Here is a 16,565-nt window from a genome sequence, read left to right on the forward strand (position 1 = left end):
ATGTTTGAGGAGATACGTTTAACCTTATTTAATCATTATGTAATGTATACATGTATCAGAACATCACAATTTTTAAAAATTAAATTTTAAAAAAGTATAAAAAAGAATTCAGAAGACTGATTATGCCAAGTGTGGTGGCACACAACTATAATCCCAGTAGCTTGAGAGGCTGAGGCAGGTGGGTTGAGAGTTTCAAAGCCAGCCTCAGCAACTTAGCAAGGCCCTAAGCAACTAAGTGAGACCCTGTCTCTAAATAAAATATAAAAAAGGGTTGGGGATGTGGCTCAGTGGTTAAGCCCCCTGGATTCAATCCCCAGTATGGGAAAAAAAAAAAAAAGACTGCTTACACAACATGTTTTTCTCTTGGTATAACTTTTTAAGGGGTGATTTTAAAAGTATTATATTTTTTAAAAGTATTAATTTTTGTACATCTGAATGTAACATTAGATGGATTGCTATAAATAATAAACTAATATTAATAAGTTATCTTTCCTATAGTTCTTCTCTTCATGCTACTTTATTCTCTAATAAGAATCTTGATTCTGATATACCATAGGGTACAAATATTGCATTTCAATTTTAGATAAGGACTACAGCCTTATGTTGCTGAAGATCATTTAGTTAAGCAAATTACAGGAGGCAGATAAGAATCATCAACACACTCAAAGGCAAGAAAACCCAAATCTCAATGACAAGGCACATGGCTACAATAAAAAACATATATATGTGGTAGAAAAAATGTAAAGGAACTGCAATCCTCATAAATTGTGGATAAGAATGGAAAATGGTGCAGACACTTTGGAAACCAGTTAGGCAGTACCTCAAAAGACTAAACTAAGAGTTGGGGATGTAGTTCAGTGCTAGTACATTAGCTTAGCATGCACAAGGACCTGACTTCAATCTCCAGCACCAAAGGGGAAAAAAAAGATTAAAGAATTATCTCAGGACCCAGCAAATCTACTCCTAGACCTACAAACAAGAGAAATGAGAAGATACAGTACAAAATCATAACTGCCAAAAAGTGGCAACAACATGAATTTCATCAAATGATGAATGAACAAATCCATACAAAGAATTATAATTTAGTTTGCTGTGGGTGTGCCTCTGTGGTAGCCTTGGGTTCAATCCCTAGTACCAAAAAAAGGGGCAGAGGGGCTGGGGTTGTGGCTCAGTGGTAGAGTGCTCCCCCCTAGCATGCATGAGGCACTAGATTCAAACCTCAGCACCACATAAAAATAAAAAATAAATATATTGTGTCCATCTAAAACTAAAAAGTAAATATTTTTTAAAAAGAATTATAATTTAGTAATCTAAAGAAATAAAATAATGATCCAAGTTACAACATGGATGAACATTTACATAGTTCATTTTAATGGGAGAACATTATGTTAACTAATCATAGAAGATTATGCCGGGTAAGATTCCTTTTATATGAAATGTCCAGAATAGGCAAATCTATAGAGCTATATAGAGAGCTATAAAGTAGATTAGTGGTTGCTTAAAACTGAGGATGAAGGGAGATAGGGTGTGATAACCAAAAACTATAAGGATTCTTCTTGATGAACTGACAATGTACTAAAATTGTGGTAATGACTATTCAATTCATGAATATACTGAAATTGAGTAATCTCAATAAGCTGTTGTCAAAAAGTCAAGAGGAATCCTTTCATATCCCATAATTATGGACCCCATCAGGAACAAAAGAGTCATGATCTTTTGGAAAGATCTAGGATTCATCCAGAAGTTCAAGTCTCCCAGGAGTTTTAGTAGGTTGGATCTCTGAGGTGATAGTCTTTATTTGCTAAAAAAAAAAAAAAAAATGGCCATTTTAGACTCTTCATCATTAATTACTGAGTCACTCTCGAGGTCTTGGAATAGAGACCCTCAGAGGCAATGAAAATTTGCAAAAAGGACAGATAAAGTCTAAGAACACGGATCCATAAATGAATTTGCAAAGAGTTGATTCACAACATAATTAACTAAGCTCAATTTCCTTTCTATCACTTTATGCACAAAACAATGAACTCTTTGTGATTAATTCTGCTCTGGTCTTTGGTCAGTTCTGGTCTTTCCAACAAGGCAGGGTTGAGGGGTAGTTAAAAGGAGGGGTGGTTTGGTGTATGATGTGCTGTATGTCTGTAAACCAGTAATTTTTCTGAGTTACCAAGACACTCAGTCATTAATAGCAAAATTAACATTCCCATTAACTAAGAGGTTCTCACTAAGGTAATACAAATTTATGTTCTATTTTGAACTGAGAAAATGTAAGTTAGTTCATGAAAATAAATACCAGTAATGCATTTGTAAACTCAAAAGCCATCAAAAACAACGAAGGAGCAATAAAAGATGTCCTGAGCTATTTGTTATTTAATAAAATCATAGCCTAGAGTCTTTAATTTCTATAAAAAATTACTGGCTGATTTAAGTTACGAATAAGGAGACAAATATTATGAAATATAGCAAATCGAATATTAGTTCTAATAATAAAACCATAAAATACCTGTGCCTCTTTTGTGTTGATTTGATCCCATCCACATATTATTTACTCCCGAATAACTAATTATTCCCTAGTAAACTTTATTCTAAAAATACATGAAAGCTAAAAATTGCTAATTTTCAACAGTCACTAATATGGCATTATGTAAAAATGTGGATGTGTAACCGATGTGATTCTGCAATCTGTATTTGGGGTAAAAATGGGAGTTCATAACCCACTTGAATCTAATGTATGAAATATGATATGTCAAGAGCTTTGTAATGTTTTGAACAACCAATAATAAAAAAAAAGACTGAAAATTAGTTAGGATTTGCCAAGTTTACAAATAAACTTATGTGGGTCAAAGGAAGGAATCCATTAAGAATACTCCTACAATTCTGAGGAATTCTACTTATAAATTGGCATACGCTATTACTAGTATGACCTTTTACCACCAACGATAAATGTAAAATTTTGTCCCCCCACTCCCTTTTATGGGGGAAGGGGAGACCTAAACTCCTGGGCTCAAACAATCCTAAATAAGTTTGGGATGACTGGTACATGCCACTTCACTCAGCTAAATACTTGTTTCAAGTTTAAATAAAAATTTGATTATTTATTTTACTTGACTATAAAAACAAGATTTTAAAAAAGGGATAGTTGATTTGACAATTTTTCCATAAAAGTTTCAGAAATCACCAGAAAATTAACTAGCAATATGTTTAACCTTTATCTTTTTTCATATAATTAGGTGAAAACATTTTTAACCTAAGTATATTAAATCAATTGCCTGATGCCAATACTCCCTCTGCTACTACTTGAATGCTTTAAAACTACCAGCATTCATATCTAGATGAAGGAGATACATCTAGATACATTCTAAATAGTCAAAATTTCCTAGTCAAAATTTCCTTATCAAGGATGGCATTTCCAGTCTGGGGTTGTGGCTCAGTGGTAGGGTGCTTGCCTATCATGCATGAGGCACTGGGTTCGATTCTCAGTACCACATACAAATAAGTAAAATAAAGGTCCATCAACAACTAAACAATATTTAAAAGAATGGCATTTCCCCTTAAAAGTCATCACTATGGACTCTTACCTACATTAGCAAAAATTAAATCAGACCTAAATCTAATTGTTCTCTATTTTGAAGAGGGAGAGAACCTTGCTAAGCTTATTAGCAAATAATTAACTTGCAGTCTAATACCAGGTTAAAAAAAGAAAAAGAGGAAGTGATATTCAGAAACCTGTTTATTTATAGGTTACATCAAAAATTAAAACATAAAAACAGATCAATGATCTTGGCAACCTACCCTGAACAGATAATAAAATTCAGAAAACATACTGTTAGCTAGAATCAAGACTCATTTGGCCTGGCCACTTGAAGACTGAGGTAAGAGGAGGATGGCAACTTAGCAAGATCCTGTCTCAAAAGAAAAAATTATAAAGGGGATGGCCAGGCATGGTGGCACACTCTTGTTAATTCTAGTGGCTCAGGAGGCTAAAGTAGGAGGATTGCAAGTTCAAAGCCTTCCTTAGCAATTTAGTGAGAACGTGTCCCAAAATTTTAAAAAATTATATAAATACTAAAAGGGCTGAAGGCATGGCTCAGTGATTAAAGCACCTCTGGGTTCAATCCCTGGTGCCCCAAAAATAAATAATAAATTTTTTAAAATTTTAAATAAAAAAAATAAAAAGAGGTTGGGGATGTAGCTCTGTAGTAAAGTTCCCTGGGGTTTTTTGGTACTGTGGAGTACAAAAAAATAAAGATAAAAACATGCAGATCATATTGGCCACAAAAATCAAACTGAAATAAACAATTATAGATATTTTATTTATAATAATTTTTTTTAAAGTTTAGATAAAATAGTTTCACAACACAGAAACAAACAGAACAAAGAGACTTCCAAGATAAATCATAAAACACACAAAAAAACTGCACTTGAAGCAAAAGTTCTAGCAGGGGTACTACAGTGCATACAAAGAACTGTAAGAGACACTCATCAACTTACCAACATTCTAATGCAAAAAAACCCAAAAGAGCTCCACAGGACTAAACTTCAAAGAACAGCCTAAGGAGAGAAACAAAAGCAGACTACAAGGCACCAAAGGGAAGATAATGCAAGGATATAGGAGAGATGGCTACTGAGAAGGCCCTGAGAAGAAATCCATAGTTTGAAAGATACCTGTAATTAAGAGTCAGGAAGAGGACAACAGTACAAGTAGAGGACAGATGAAGCAGAGGAGGCAAATAGTTCTAGAATTTTTTTAAAATCTTAAACTGGAAAATTAAATCATTAATGAATAAATCATGTGATAATATAATATGAAAAAGGATCCAAAGTAGCTAAAACTGGAGGCATAAAAAAAGTTAAAAGGTTACTAGTATATAAAATGAGGAAATAAAATGATAAGCAATAAGAAATCATTTAGAAGAGAAAGCATAAAATCCAAAGATAATGAATGCATCAACAAGATTTTGGTAACCTTTGGATAGCAAATATATGTTATCATCTTAGTTCAAATTATTATAATCTTTTGCCTGTACTACTGCAACAGACACCTATGTTAGTTTTCTTATTTCTTAATAATCCCTTTTTATATACTTGAGCTTACCCTAAAAATACAAATCAGATCATATCACGTCTCTATTCAAAATCCTCCAGTGGTTTCCAAATGTTCCAAAAATAAAATCCCAACTCTTTGGCATACCTTATAGGATCCTTTCTGATGTCATGTCCCTATCTATATCTCTTACCATGAGACTACAGCCAAACTGACTGTTTTTTTACCATGGTTCAGAGGTCTCTATGTCAGGACCTCTGAACTATGTGTTCACCATGACTACAAGGATCTAACCAAAGATTTCTGAAAGGCCACCTAGCTTCTCAAGATCCAGGTCTTGGCTTAAGTGTCATCTTTTAGAGAGGTCTTTCCTGACTCCTCAATGGTAGCTACAAGAATGTGCCTTATAGACTTCCAACCAAAGGGAGCTTAACTGATCAAGGTTCTGAAATCCATCACTGCCTTTAAGGTCACACTTCCCCACTGGCTGTTCTGTCCAAAACTGACACAAGGATACTAAATTAGGCCTATCCCTTGGAAACACAGGACTCCTTTGATGTAATACTGGCTCTAAAACTCTTGATGACCTTGCTGAAACTTACTTATTTGACTTCACTAACTCCACTTACCTCTTTTCCTTCAGTCGTAATACTGGCTCTGAAACTCTTGATGACCTTGCTGAAACTTAATTATTTGACTTCACCAACTCCATTTACCTCTTTTCCTTCACTCAGGATTGGACTTACAATATGATCTGAAAGCCTCTCACGTCTTCTCTGGCTCCCTTCTCATTTTCTCTCCCAGACATTTCCCCTAATAAAATCCTTACACATTGTACATGAGAGAACACTATGAAGTGAAAAAGCACCTCAAGAAATGATAGAAAATATTTGCACATCATTTATCTGATAAAGGATTAATATCCAGGATACATAAAGAACTTCTAGAAATCAACAAGACACCTGATCAAAAAGTGGCAAAGGACTTGAATTATCATTTCTCCAAAGAAGATGTACAAATAACTAAAAAGTACAAGATGCTCAATAGCATCGCTTATCATTAAGAAATGCAAATAAAAAATATAATATGCTACTTCACACCCATTAGGATAGCCATTATCAAAAAATAAAACAAGTCAGGCATGATGGCACACACCTATAACTACAGCAGCTCAGGAAGCTGAGGCAGGAAGATCACAAGTTCAAAGCCAGCCCTAGCAACTTAGAGAGGCCCTAAGCAAGTCAGTAAGGCCATGTCTCAAAATAAAATACAAAAAAGGGTGGGGATATGGTTCAGTGGTTAAATGCTCCTGTATTCAATCCCCAGTAACCACTGCCTCACCCCCAAAGAAAATGTTGAAAAGATCATGGAGAAACTAGAAACTTTGTTCACTGCTGATGGGACTGTACAACAGTACATATGTGAAAGAATTAGCACATAATCCAGTGATTTCAATTTTCGACCTATATTTAAAATGAATGAAAGCAGGTCCATAGCAGATATTTGTACATTCATGACCACGGCAGAATTATTCACAATAGCCAAAAGGTGGAAGCAATCAAAATGTCCATCAACAGATAATGGACAAACAAACAAAATGTGATACATATCTACAATGGAATATAATTCAGCCTTAAAGGGAAACCCTGATACATGCTACAATATGGGTGAAATCTTGAAGGCATTATGTTAAGTGAAATAAAACAAACATACAAAAATAAATATTGTGTTTCCACCTACATGAAGTACTCAAGAGTGATCAAATTCATATACAGAAAGTAGAATGGTGGCTGCAATGGGCTGGGGAAGAAGAGAATGGGAGTTAGTGTTTAATGAGAACAATTTCAGTAGTGGATAATGAAAACCTCCCAGAGATAAATGGTGGTGATGGCTGCACAACAATGCAAATGAACTTAAATGCCAAATTGTGCACTTATAAATAGTTAAAATAAGCCAGCTGCAGTGGTAAATGCCAGTGCTCCCCACTACTTAGGAAACTGAAACAGGAGGATCATGTAAGCCCAAGAATTCGAGACCAGTTTGGGCAATACAGCAAAAACCTATCTCTTAAAAGAAAAAAAAAAGGGGGGGGGGCAGGGGTAGGGGGCTGTAGCTGTAGCTCAGTATCAGAGTGCATGCCTTGCACATGTGAGGCACTGTGTTCGATCCTCAGCACCACATAAAAATAAATAAAATAAAGATATACTGTCCATCTACAACTACAAAAAAAATTTTTTAAGGTTAAAATGATAAACTTTATGCTACACATGCTGTATTACGAAAAAAAAAAAGAAAAGGAAAAGAATCCTTGCACATTTAATCCCATCTACATCTCGGAGGACTTGGACACACACTCCTGTTTAATCAGCTTCTCTTCCTAGTCGCTCTCTGTCACAACCTGTTTTCTGTAAAATACTTGCCACTAACTGAAATAACTTTGTTGGCCTTTTTATTATAAGAGCCCCCTCACTAAAATGCAAGTTCCAAAAATGCAGAAACCTCATCTATCCTGTTCAGTGCCTGATCTCTAGCAACTAAAATAGCTGTCTTGCACATGGGTACTTAATACATGTTTTCTTAAATTGTATAATGGGTAGAAGGAAAGGAGTAAAAATGATACATTTTTGGCTTGAGTAACTAAGACTATAAAGAAAAAGAGAATATGCAGACTAAAAACAATAGTAATGGCAAAATTAGGTAATAATCTAAGATTTCTTGAACATTTGCCATTGCCAACTTTTCAATTTCAGGAGCTCTGGCATCACAAAAGACATCTTATGGTTGGGGGTCAATCATGCCTTTAAAATGGAGAAAGCATGAAAAGACAAGAAGGGAAACATATTTTCTCTATAAAAGCATTAAGTTACTTTTTTAAAAATAATTTTTAGTTGTTGATGAACTTTTATTTATTCGTATATAGTGCTAAGAATCGAATCCAGTGCCTCACAAAATGCTAGGCAAGCGTGCTACCACTGAGCTACAACCCCTGCCCCAAGCTACATTTTTAATTACTATTTTTAGTTGTAGATGGACACACTATTTTTTTTTAAAATGTGGTGCTGAGGATCAAACCCAGTGCTTCACACATGCTAGGCAAGCGCTCAACCACTGAGCTACAACCCCAGCCTCTACAAGCTACTTCTTTAATGCATAATAAATACTGAGCAGGAAAATAACTGTATCCTTCAGAAACCCTATAAAGATCTCTTTTCACATCCTTTAAATCTCAAAGGTTCAAAGTTACAAAGTTCTCTTCAAACCAGAAAACTAGCTGGATTCAGCTCAGAAACATGGTTTGTCTGTCCTGCACAATTCAGAAGGGAAAACTGCTGACTGAATGATGAAACATTGTAGGAAATCTCATTAAAATAAGAAAGGGGAAAAAATGGTCTTCATGGTATATAATATTGTTCTTAAAATGCAAGTCAAGTCATTCAAACAAATGAATGGGCATAAATATTAAAAAGCAGATAATTTTTTTCATTATTTAACCAATGAGATCAACAGGAACACCACTGAAAATAGGCCAGTTAGGTTTGTTAATACTCCAAAATCAGTGACTTTATAAAAATAGAGAAGCTAGTTACAAAATACAAAATAACAAACCACTCACAACAGACGTGAAAGATTTAATAGCTACTATCAAGTTCAATAAGAAAAATGCAGGACCTACATGAAAACAATTATAATGAGACTGATTATGCAAATTTATTTTTATTTTTTTGGTTTTTTAATCATTACTATTTTTTTTTTTTTAGTTGTCAATGAACCCTTATTTTTTTTACACATGGTGCCAAGAATCAAACCCAGTACCTCACACATGCTAGGAAGTGCACTACCAATAAGCTACAATCCCAGTTACTATTTTTTGAGACAGAATCTCACTAAGTTGCTTAGGGCCTTCTCTAAATTGCTGAGTCTGGCTTTAAACTCATGATCCTCCTACCTTGCGCCTCCTGAGCCACTGAGATTACAGGTTGAGTGCCACTGTACCCAACAAATTTCTTCAATTTTTAAAAAACAGAATTAGTCAGCAAGCTATTTATCCTCATCTTCCAAGATTCTGTCATCCATAACTCACCAGAATACTAGATCTGTTTGTAGTTCAGTGTTAAATAGCTCAGAATTTCTTCTTTTCTCAAATCCGAAGTAAATCTAGATACTCTCTGAATACAGAGGAAAAAGAACGGAGAGTTTCCTTATTGAATGGTTCTATGATGACATGATGAAGTATTTCCTACTATTTGCTAGAGTCACTCTGGTTACTCCTCTGGTTGCATCTAAGTCTCTGGATTAAGAATGGTTTTATATGTAGTGTGAAGAGAGTATAAAACTCTTGAATGAATCTTAAATGTCCCCCAATGATTTATGTGTTGAAACACTTGGTCCCCAGCTAATGGTGCTATTAGGAGGTGGTGGAACCTTTAGAAGGAGGTGGAACCTTTAGGAGGTGAGGCCTAGTGAAAAGAAGAAAGATCACTGGAGGTGCAACTCAGAATGGGACATTGGGACCCCAGACCCTTTCCCCCCCCACCCCTCTGTTTCCTGGCCACCATGAAGTGAGCAACCTCCTCCTACACACATTCCTACCACCATGGTACTGCCTTGCCACAGGCCCAAAAGAACTGGGTCAACCATAGACTGAAACCTCTGAAATTGTGAGTCAAAATAAACCTTTCCTCCTTTATATTGATTTATCTCAAGTTTTGATACAGCAATGGAAAGCTGACAACAACACAGGAACCTAGATCCAAAGATGCTCATTCTATTCCGTAAGCAGATATCCACAGAAACACTAACCTGTTTAGAGGAACTGGACAAGGACTATTCACACAAGGGGATTCAGTCATCCTTCAATTCATGTTGCTCTAGACATTATTTCTCATGTTATTAAGAGGAATGAAGATACAGAACAATTAAGTTTAGGACAGTCAGATTCAGAAAGTCAAATGTAAATCACTTTATGAGAGAGGTCTGCCTAGGATACATGTCTCTTCTGAAAAGGTAAAAATGAACTGAGGTGCACAGATAGCACCATGATGGCACTTAGATAGACTTACACATGGGTTGACTTTTTTCAGCTAAGGCTTAGTTTGAATAAAACAAGTCTTTGTTCCTTCTGAATATAAATTTGACCTGAAAAGACTTAAAGAGTAGAGAAGTAATTGATGATCAAAACCACCAAGGGGAAAAAGACTAAGTAATATTTAAAATATTTTTTAAATATTCCAAGAAGTTAGAGAATATAAAGTCTTATAATAACCAAAAGCTAAAGCAATTCTCAGAACTATGGGAAAATATTATGGAAAACAAAATGTATGGATGGATACTCAGTGACAATGAAGACAAATTTCCATCTTTAAGTGAGATGACTGGTAAATAGCAAAGGAAAGTGAAATTCACTTTGATACAAAAAAAAATCTGAGTTCAAGTCTTGACCCTGCCCCTGGCTAGCTATATAATCTCTGTCATACTACTTAAACTCTCTAAAATCGTTTACAGTCTATATGCTAGGATAATAATAGTTCCTATCCTATAAAATTATCATAATGATTATATAAGAGTACCTAGCAGAGCATGAGGCATAATGGTTGTTATTATTTTCTAAAGAAGTATGTATACATACAAGACAACATAAGGCTATACACCTTTTCTTATAATCTAAAAAGTAAATGAAACCATCGAGGACAAGAAAGGCATAAAATCAAGTGTCCCTTCAAAACTCTGAAGTAGAGAATTAAATGACTAGTTTTTTTAATATGAAATTTATGAAAGCCAAGAATTCTATATACTCCCCTCTATTATGAATGAATGAGGTTTGGGGAGCTAGAAGTTTAAGCTTTCTAAATTTTAATACCAGACATTCTGCTTTTGAAAACAAATAAATCTCTAGGGGCTAGGGTTGCGGCTCAGTGGTAGAGCGCTCACCTGGCATGTGTGAGGCACTAGGTTAGAAAGGAAGGAAAGAAAGAAAGAAGGAAGGAAGGAATGTGTCTATCTACAACCAAAAAAAAAAGTTGATTTAAAAAAAAAAGAAATCTCTGTCACACTATTGATTTCTATTTCACTATGAACTTAATGATTTTCTCATTTGTCTTAAGTTTTCTAAAATCCCTAAGTATTAGTCATCAAAAAATACACATATAACACCTCTTTAAGTCTCCTTATCAACACAAACTGGGTGGAGTTCAATATGCTATGAAGTGTCTACTGCTCTAGTCATGACTGTTGTTAATTAAGACCAGTAGACAGAGGGCATTTGATTGCTGGCAAGTTTGAATGCAGATGTCAAACTTGAGGGCTGATTGTTTTTCATTATTAAAAGTAGCCTATGGTTTCTGAATTTACCTTTGTTTATAAATTTTAATGCTTGGAAAGTAATAATTTATCATCAAACTATTTCACAAAATCTGTCATCAGTAAAAGTATAATAATCAAGACAGATACAATGTGGCTCATGCCTGTGATGCCAGCTATTTAGGAAGCTGAAGTAGAAGGATTGCAAATTTGAGCCAGCTTGGCAATCCAGCAAGATCCTGTCTCAAAATAAGAAATAAAAAGGTCTGAGGAGGACTGGGGATATGGCTCAGTGGTAGAGCACCCTGCCCCATCCCCACCCACTCCCCACACTCCCCACCCACCCATTCTCCATCCCCCCCATCCACTCCCCACTCCCCCACACCCACCCACTCCCCACCCTCCCCACTCACCCATTCTCCAACCCCCCACCATCTCCCCACTCCCCCACACAACCCACTCCCCACACCCACTCCCCCCCACACACCCCCAGTTCAATCCCCAGTATGGGGAGGAAGGGAGTATAATTTACTGTTGAGTTAACTGAAAAGAATCAATGAGAATTCAAAAAACAAAAGTGTGCAAGGAAAACAAACCTCCATATTCTTTAATCAATCTGCCAACATTCAAAGCTTCAAACTTATAAATTACTCTTAGAGATTTCTGTTATTTAAATAATTCCCAAAACTGAACTTTTAGGAGCCTCAGTCTTTCTTCAGATTAGAATTCACTCAGAGAAGAGTTCTTTCTTTTTCAAAGTAGTAACCAACTTAAAGATGATCATTATTTTTATAATATATAGAAAGATACCTACAAGCCTATAACAGTGAACAATTTTTAAGAGGTAATGTGGAGGGCTGGGGATGTGGCTCAAGTGGTAGCGCACTCGCCTACCATGCGTGAGGCACTGGGTTCGATTCTCAGCACCACATAAAAATAAAATAAAGATATTGTGTCCACCTAAACCTAAAAAATAAATACTAAAAAAAATAAGTAATGTGGAATTAAACAATATAGCTAATAAAATCTGTAGACTTTACAGCAGCACACTTAATCTGGATCTACTTTTTGATAATAATATAAATAGTTTCAGCCGGGTGCAATGGCCCACACTTGTAATCTTAGTGCCTCGAGAAGCTGAGACAGGAGGATCTCAAGTTCAAAGCCAGTATCAGCAACTTAGCGAAGCCCTAAGCAACTCAGAAAGACTTGTCTCTAAATAAAATGCAAAAAAGGGCTGGGGATGTGGCTCAGCAGTTAAGCACCACTAAAATCAATCACTGGTACAAAAAAAAAAAAAGAAAGCTTGGTCTTTTTCTTATGAATAAGTATTGTCACATATGCTAAAAAAAATGTTAAGGAAGGAAGAACTCAAAATAACACAGAAAAAGTATAATTATCGTGATATACACAAGACTCTAAGGTGAACAATCTCACTAAAGCAGCAAGAAATAGAATATACAGTTTGAAATAGGTGGGAACCAAAGTATAGCGGACTAAAAAAAAAAATCAAGATGAAAAATTTGACTGCATGTATGTTCAATTATTCAAATGACTAAAAAGTACCTATAGGCCAGGCATGGTAGTGCATGCCTGTAATCCCTGAGGCTCAGGAAGCTGAGACAGGAGGATCACAAGTTCAAAGCGAGCCTCAGCAATGGTGATGCCCTAAGCAACTCAGTGAGACCCTGTCTCTAAATAAAATACAAAACAGTACTAGGGATGTGGCCAAGTGCCTCTGGGTTCATTCTCTGGTACCAAAAAATAATACTAAAAAATAGGGCTGGGGATGTGGCTCATGGTCGAGTGGTCCTGAGTTCAATCCCCAATACCAAAAACAAAAAAAGTAACTTAGCTGGGCACAGTGACACATGCCCAGCAACTCTGGAGAGGCAGGAAGATCGCAAGTTAGAGGCCTGCCTTAGCAATTTAATGAGAGCTTCATCAACTTAGCAAGAACCTATCTCAAAAAAAATATAAAGAACTGGGGACACAGTTTAATGTTAAAGCACCCCTGCAAGCAATCTGCAGTACAAAAACTATATCCTTGATCTGTAAGCAGAAGTAAGACATAGGATCCTATCCTTCAATAAGCTCACAATATAGTATCAAACAGAATTTAAGGAAATAAATAATTAACCAAGCAAAACAAACGATCAAACTACAGGTGCTATAAAATAAAATCACTTTCTGTAGGAACACAAAGGATGTAGCAATTTGTGCCTCTGGAAATTAGTTCATAGAGAAGGTGACATCCAAGTCAAACCATGAAAAATGTATGAGTGATGGGAGAAATATTCATTTCAAACAATGCTTAGTCAAGGCAAGAAATGGCAGCATCTAAAATACTATAATGTTTGAGACGTGGGTTTTCCTTGCCCACACCCCCACCACTGGGGAAGAATAAGCTAGGGTCAAATTATTAAAGAATGAGGAACTACATGTTTCTGCTTCACATAGTTTACTGAGGAGCTAAAAGGAGTAGACTATAGGGAGAAAAAAAGATCTGCAAGATTGGGAAAAAGAGCAGTTTAAAGAGTTTCATCAGATTAATATGCCAATTGTGACTTATATCCCTCAATTTTTATTAAAAGTGTACAAGAAAACTTCAATAATACAAGAAAACTGTACATAAATTCATAAGAGTAAAAATACATCAAATTTAATATGCAAAATATTTGTAAATACATGACGGATAATATCTCTATAAAAGGCTAATATGCAGTGAGATCTTTAAACTGATAAGGAAGAAAACAGTTGGACTTTAAAAAAAAAAAATCAAGTTGGGTTTCTAAGTGCATGCCAATCCTAAAATCTAAGGCTATCAAAGACATAGCTACAAATTGTTAAATGGCAATTATGAAGCTCAGAAAACCCTGTGAGTTCTTATTTTAATAAGGACAAACTGGTGTTCTGATCAAAACCTTTTGTTAAAACTTAGGTTGCTGTTTCAAATAAGGTTTTGCAAAAGAGAATTCAGCAATAAATTTCCTAAAACAAGGCCCTCATTTTCTGAAATGTTTCAGAAAGTTACAAAGCAGAAACACATTTAAAGTTCTGATTTCCATTAAACTCCAACTAAAAAAATTGGAAAGTAACTCCCAGCTCCCCTGACAATCTATTTTAAAAAAAAAAATTAAGAGAAAAAGAAAAACATAACCAGGTATGGTGGCACACATCTGTAATCCTGGCTACTCCAGAGGTTGAGGCACGAAGATTAAAGTTCCAGGTCAGCCATGGAAATTTACCAGGACCCTGTAGCAAAATAAAATTTTAAAAGGGCTGGAAGTACAGCTCAGTGGTAGAGCACTTGCCTAGCATGTGGGGGAGGCCCCGAGTTTGATTTCAGGTATAACACAAGCACTACAGGAGAAGTAAAGCTGGGAATAACAGCAGTTATGACAAAATGCTACTACTGTTACTAATAATGACAACAATGATGAAGAGGAATATGTGCTATAAAATCTGCAGCTCCTATTAACAGAAGTTATCATCTATACCTCCCTTTCCATATCATTTTCCTTGGTATCCTTTCTTTTTTCTTTTTTGAGAGAATTTTTTAATATTTATTTTTTAGTTTTCAGCGGACACAACATCTTTGTTTATATGTGGTGCTGAAGATAGAGCCACATCCCCAGCCCCAGTATCCTTTCTTTTTTCATACAAAGAGGGATCCTTTATTCATAGGCTCAGAATAAAATACAAGTATTTAACTTTTCCCTACTTGCTACCTCTAAAGTCAGTATACATTCCTTTTTAAGTTTTCTACAGTCTTTTAATGCTAAAAAGTACTTTTAAGAAGCTACTTCCTATGACTTAAGTAACAGAAGATAGCCAGATGAATGGATAAAAAAAAAATGTGGCATATATACACAATGGAATATTACTCAGCAATAAAAGAGAATAAAATCATAGAATTTGAAGATAAATGGATGGAGTTAGAGAAGATAATGCTAAGTGAAGTTAGCCAATCCCAAAAAAACAAATGCTGAATGTTTTATTTGATATAAGGGGCCTGATTCATGGTGGGATAGGAATGGGGAGCATGGAAGGAATAACAAACTCTAGGATAGGGCAGAGTTAGAGGGGAAGGGAGGGGGAATGAGGTAATTAATGATGGTGGAATGTGATGATCATTACTATCCAAAGTACATGTATGAAGACACGAATTGGGTGTGAATATACTATGTATACAACCAGAGATATGAAAAAATGTGCTCTATATACATAATAAGAATTATAATATATTCTTCTGTCATATATAAATAAAAAAATTTACATAAAAAAACAGAAGATAGCCAACAAGCAGTTACTACCAAGTACTATAAGTGTGTGATACTAAAATCCCTCCATCATTCATCCAAATACTCAGATTCAACTTTCCAGATATTCTGCATAAGAACAGAGAAGTTAACTTTTTAGGGCACCTAGGCCAAATTCTGATTTGTAATACCATTTTCCAATAAAAGGAACAAGAGCTCCTTGGAGAAATGACTGATTCTAGGGCTGGGCAGGGAAAATCCAAAATGAGCCTGAAGCATCTCTAAGTGCCAGAAAGTAAAAAAAACACAAAAAACAAAAGGATGGTGCATGTCAAAGGGACGCTGGAGCCAAACAGAAGGAGCTCCCAATGGCCAAAACTGAAACAATTTAACAAAAAAATAAATAATGTAGTATTGAATTCTAGTCCAAAGTAAAAAATAAAATATCTATGAGTCCATACTGATATAAATAAATCTGCTTACAGAAGAATTTCAACTATTTATGTTGACACCTGTCCTTCCACAAGTTGGCATCCAACCACTCATCCACTAACCTCAACTCAAGTGGGCAAGAAGACACAGTAACTTTACAGAGGAGAAACCTGGCAAATACCACCTTGGCCAAAAATTGTAGTTAATATTATCAATGATAAGCTGTGTTGATACTATGTTCCCCTGATATGATATGAAGGGTACTTCATTTCTGAGGTATTTTTCTAAATGTGGTCAAATGGATGGGTTGCAATCCATAACCCCAGTCAAACCATAAGAAAAACATTAGACAAATCAATTTGAGGGGCAGTCTATAAAATCAGACAAGCATTCCTCAAAACTTAGTTATGAAAAGACAGAATTGTGAAACTGCAAGAGACTACCTTCAAATAACATCTGGAATTTAATTAGTAGTGATATACCAATGTTGGTTTCTCAGTAGTGACAGACATGCAATGGGTAAGAGGTTATCA

At 35.4% G+C, this 16,565-nt stretch overlaps 1 protein-coding gene across 9 annotated transcripts in view; it reads right to left on the reverse strand.

The window, feature by feature from the left end:
* The window catches only part of Rnf111 (ring finger protein 111), a 126,884-nt gene that overhangs the window by 38,464 nt on the left and 71,855 nt on the right, over positions 1 to 16,565 (reverse strand). The gene's annotated exons all lie outside the window — the stretch shown is intronic.

This window comes from Ictidomys tridecemlineatus, chromosome 5 (assembly GCF_052094955.1).
Source record: "Ictidomys tridecemlineatus isolate mIctTri1 chromosome 5, mIctTri1.hap1, whole genome shotgun sequence".
In the NCBI taxonomy this organism is placed as follows: domain Eukaryota; kingdom Metazoa; phylum Chordata; class Mammalia; order Rodentia; family Sciuridae; genus Ictidomys; species Ictidomys tridecemlineatus.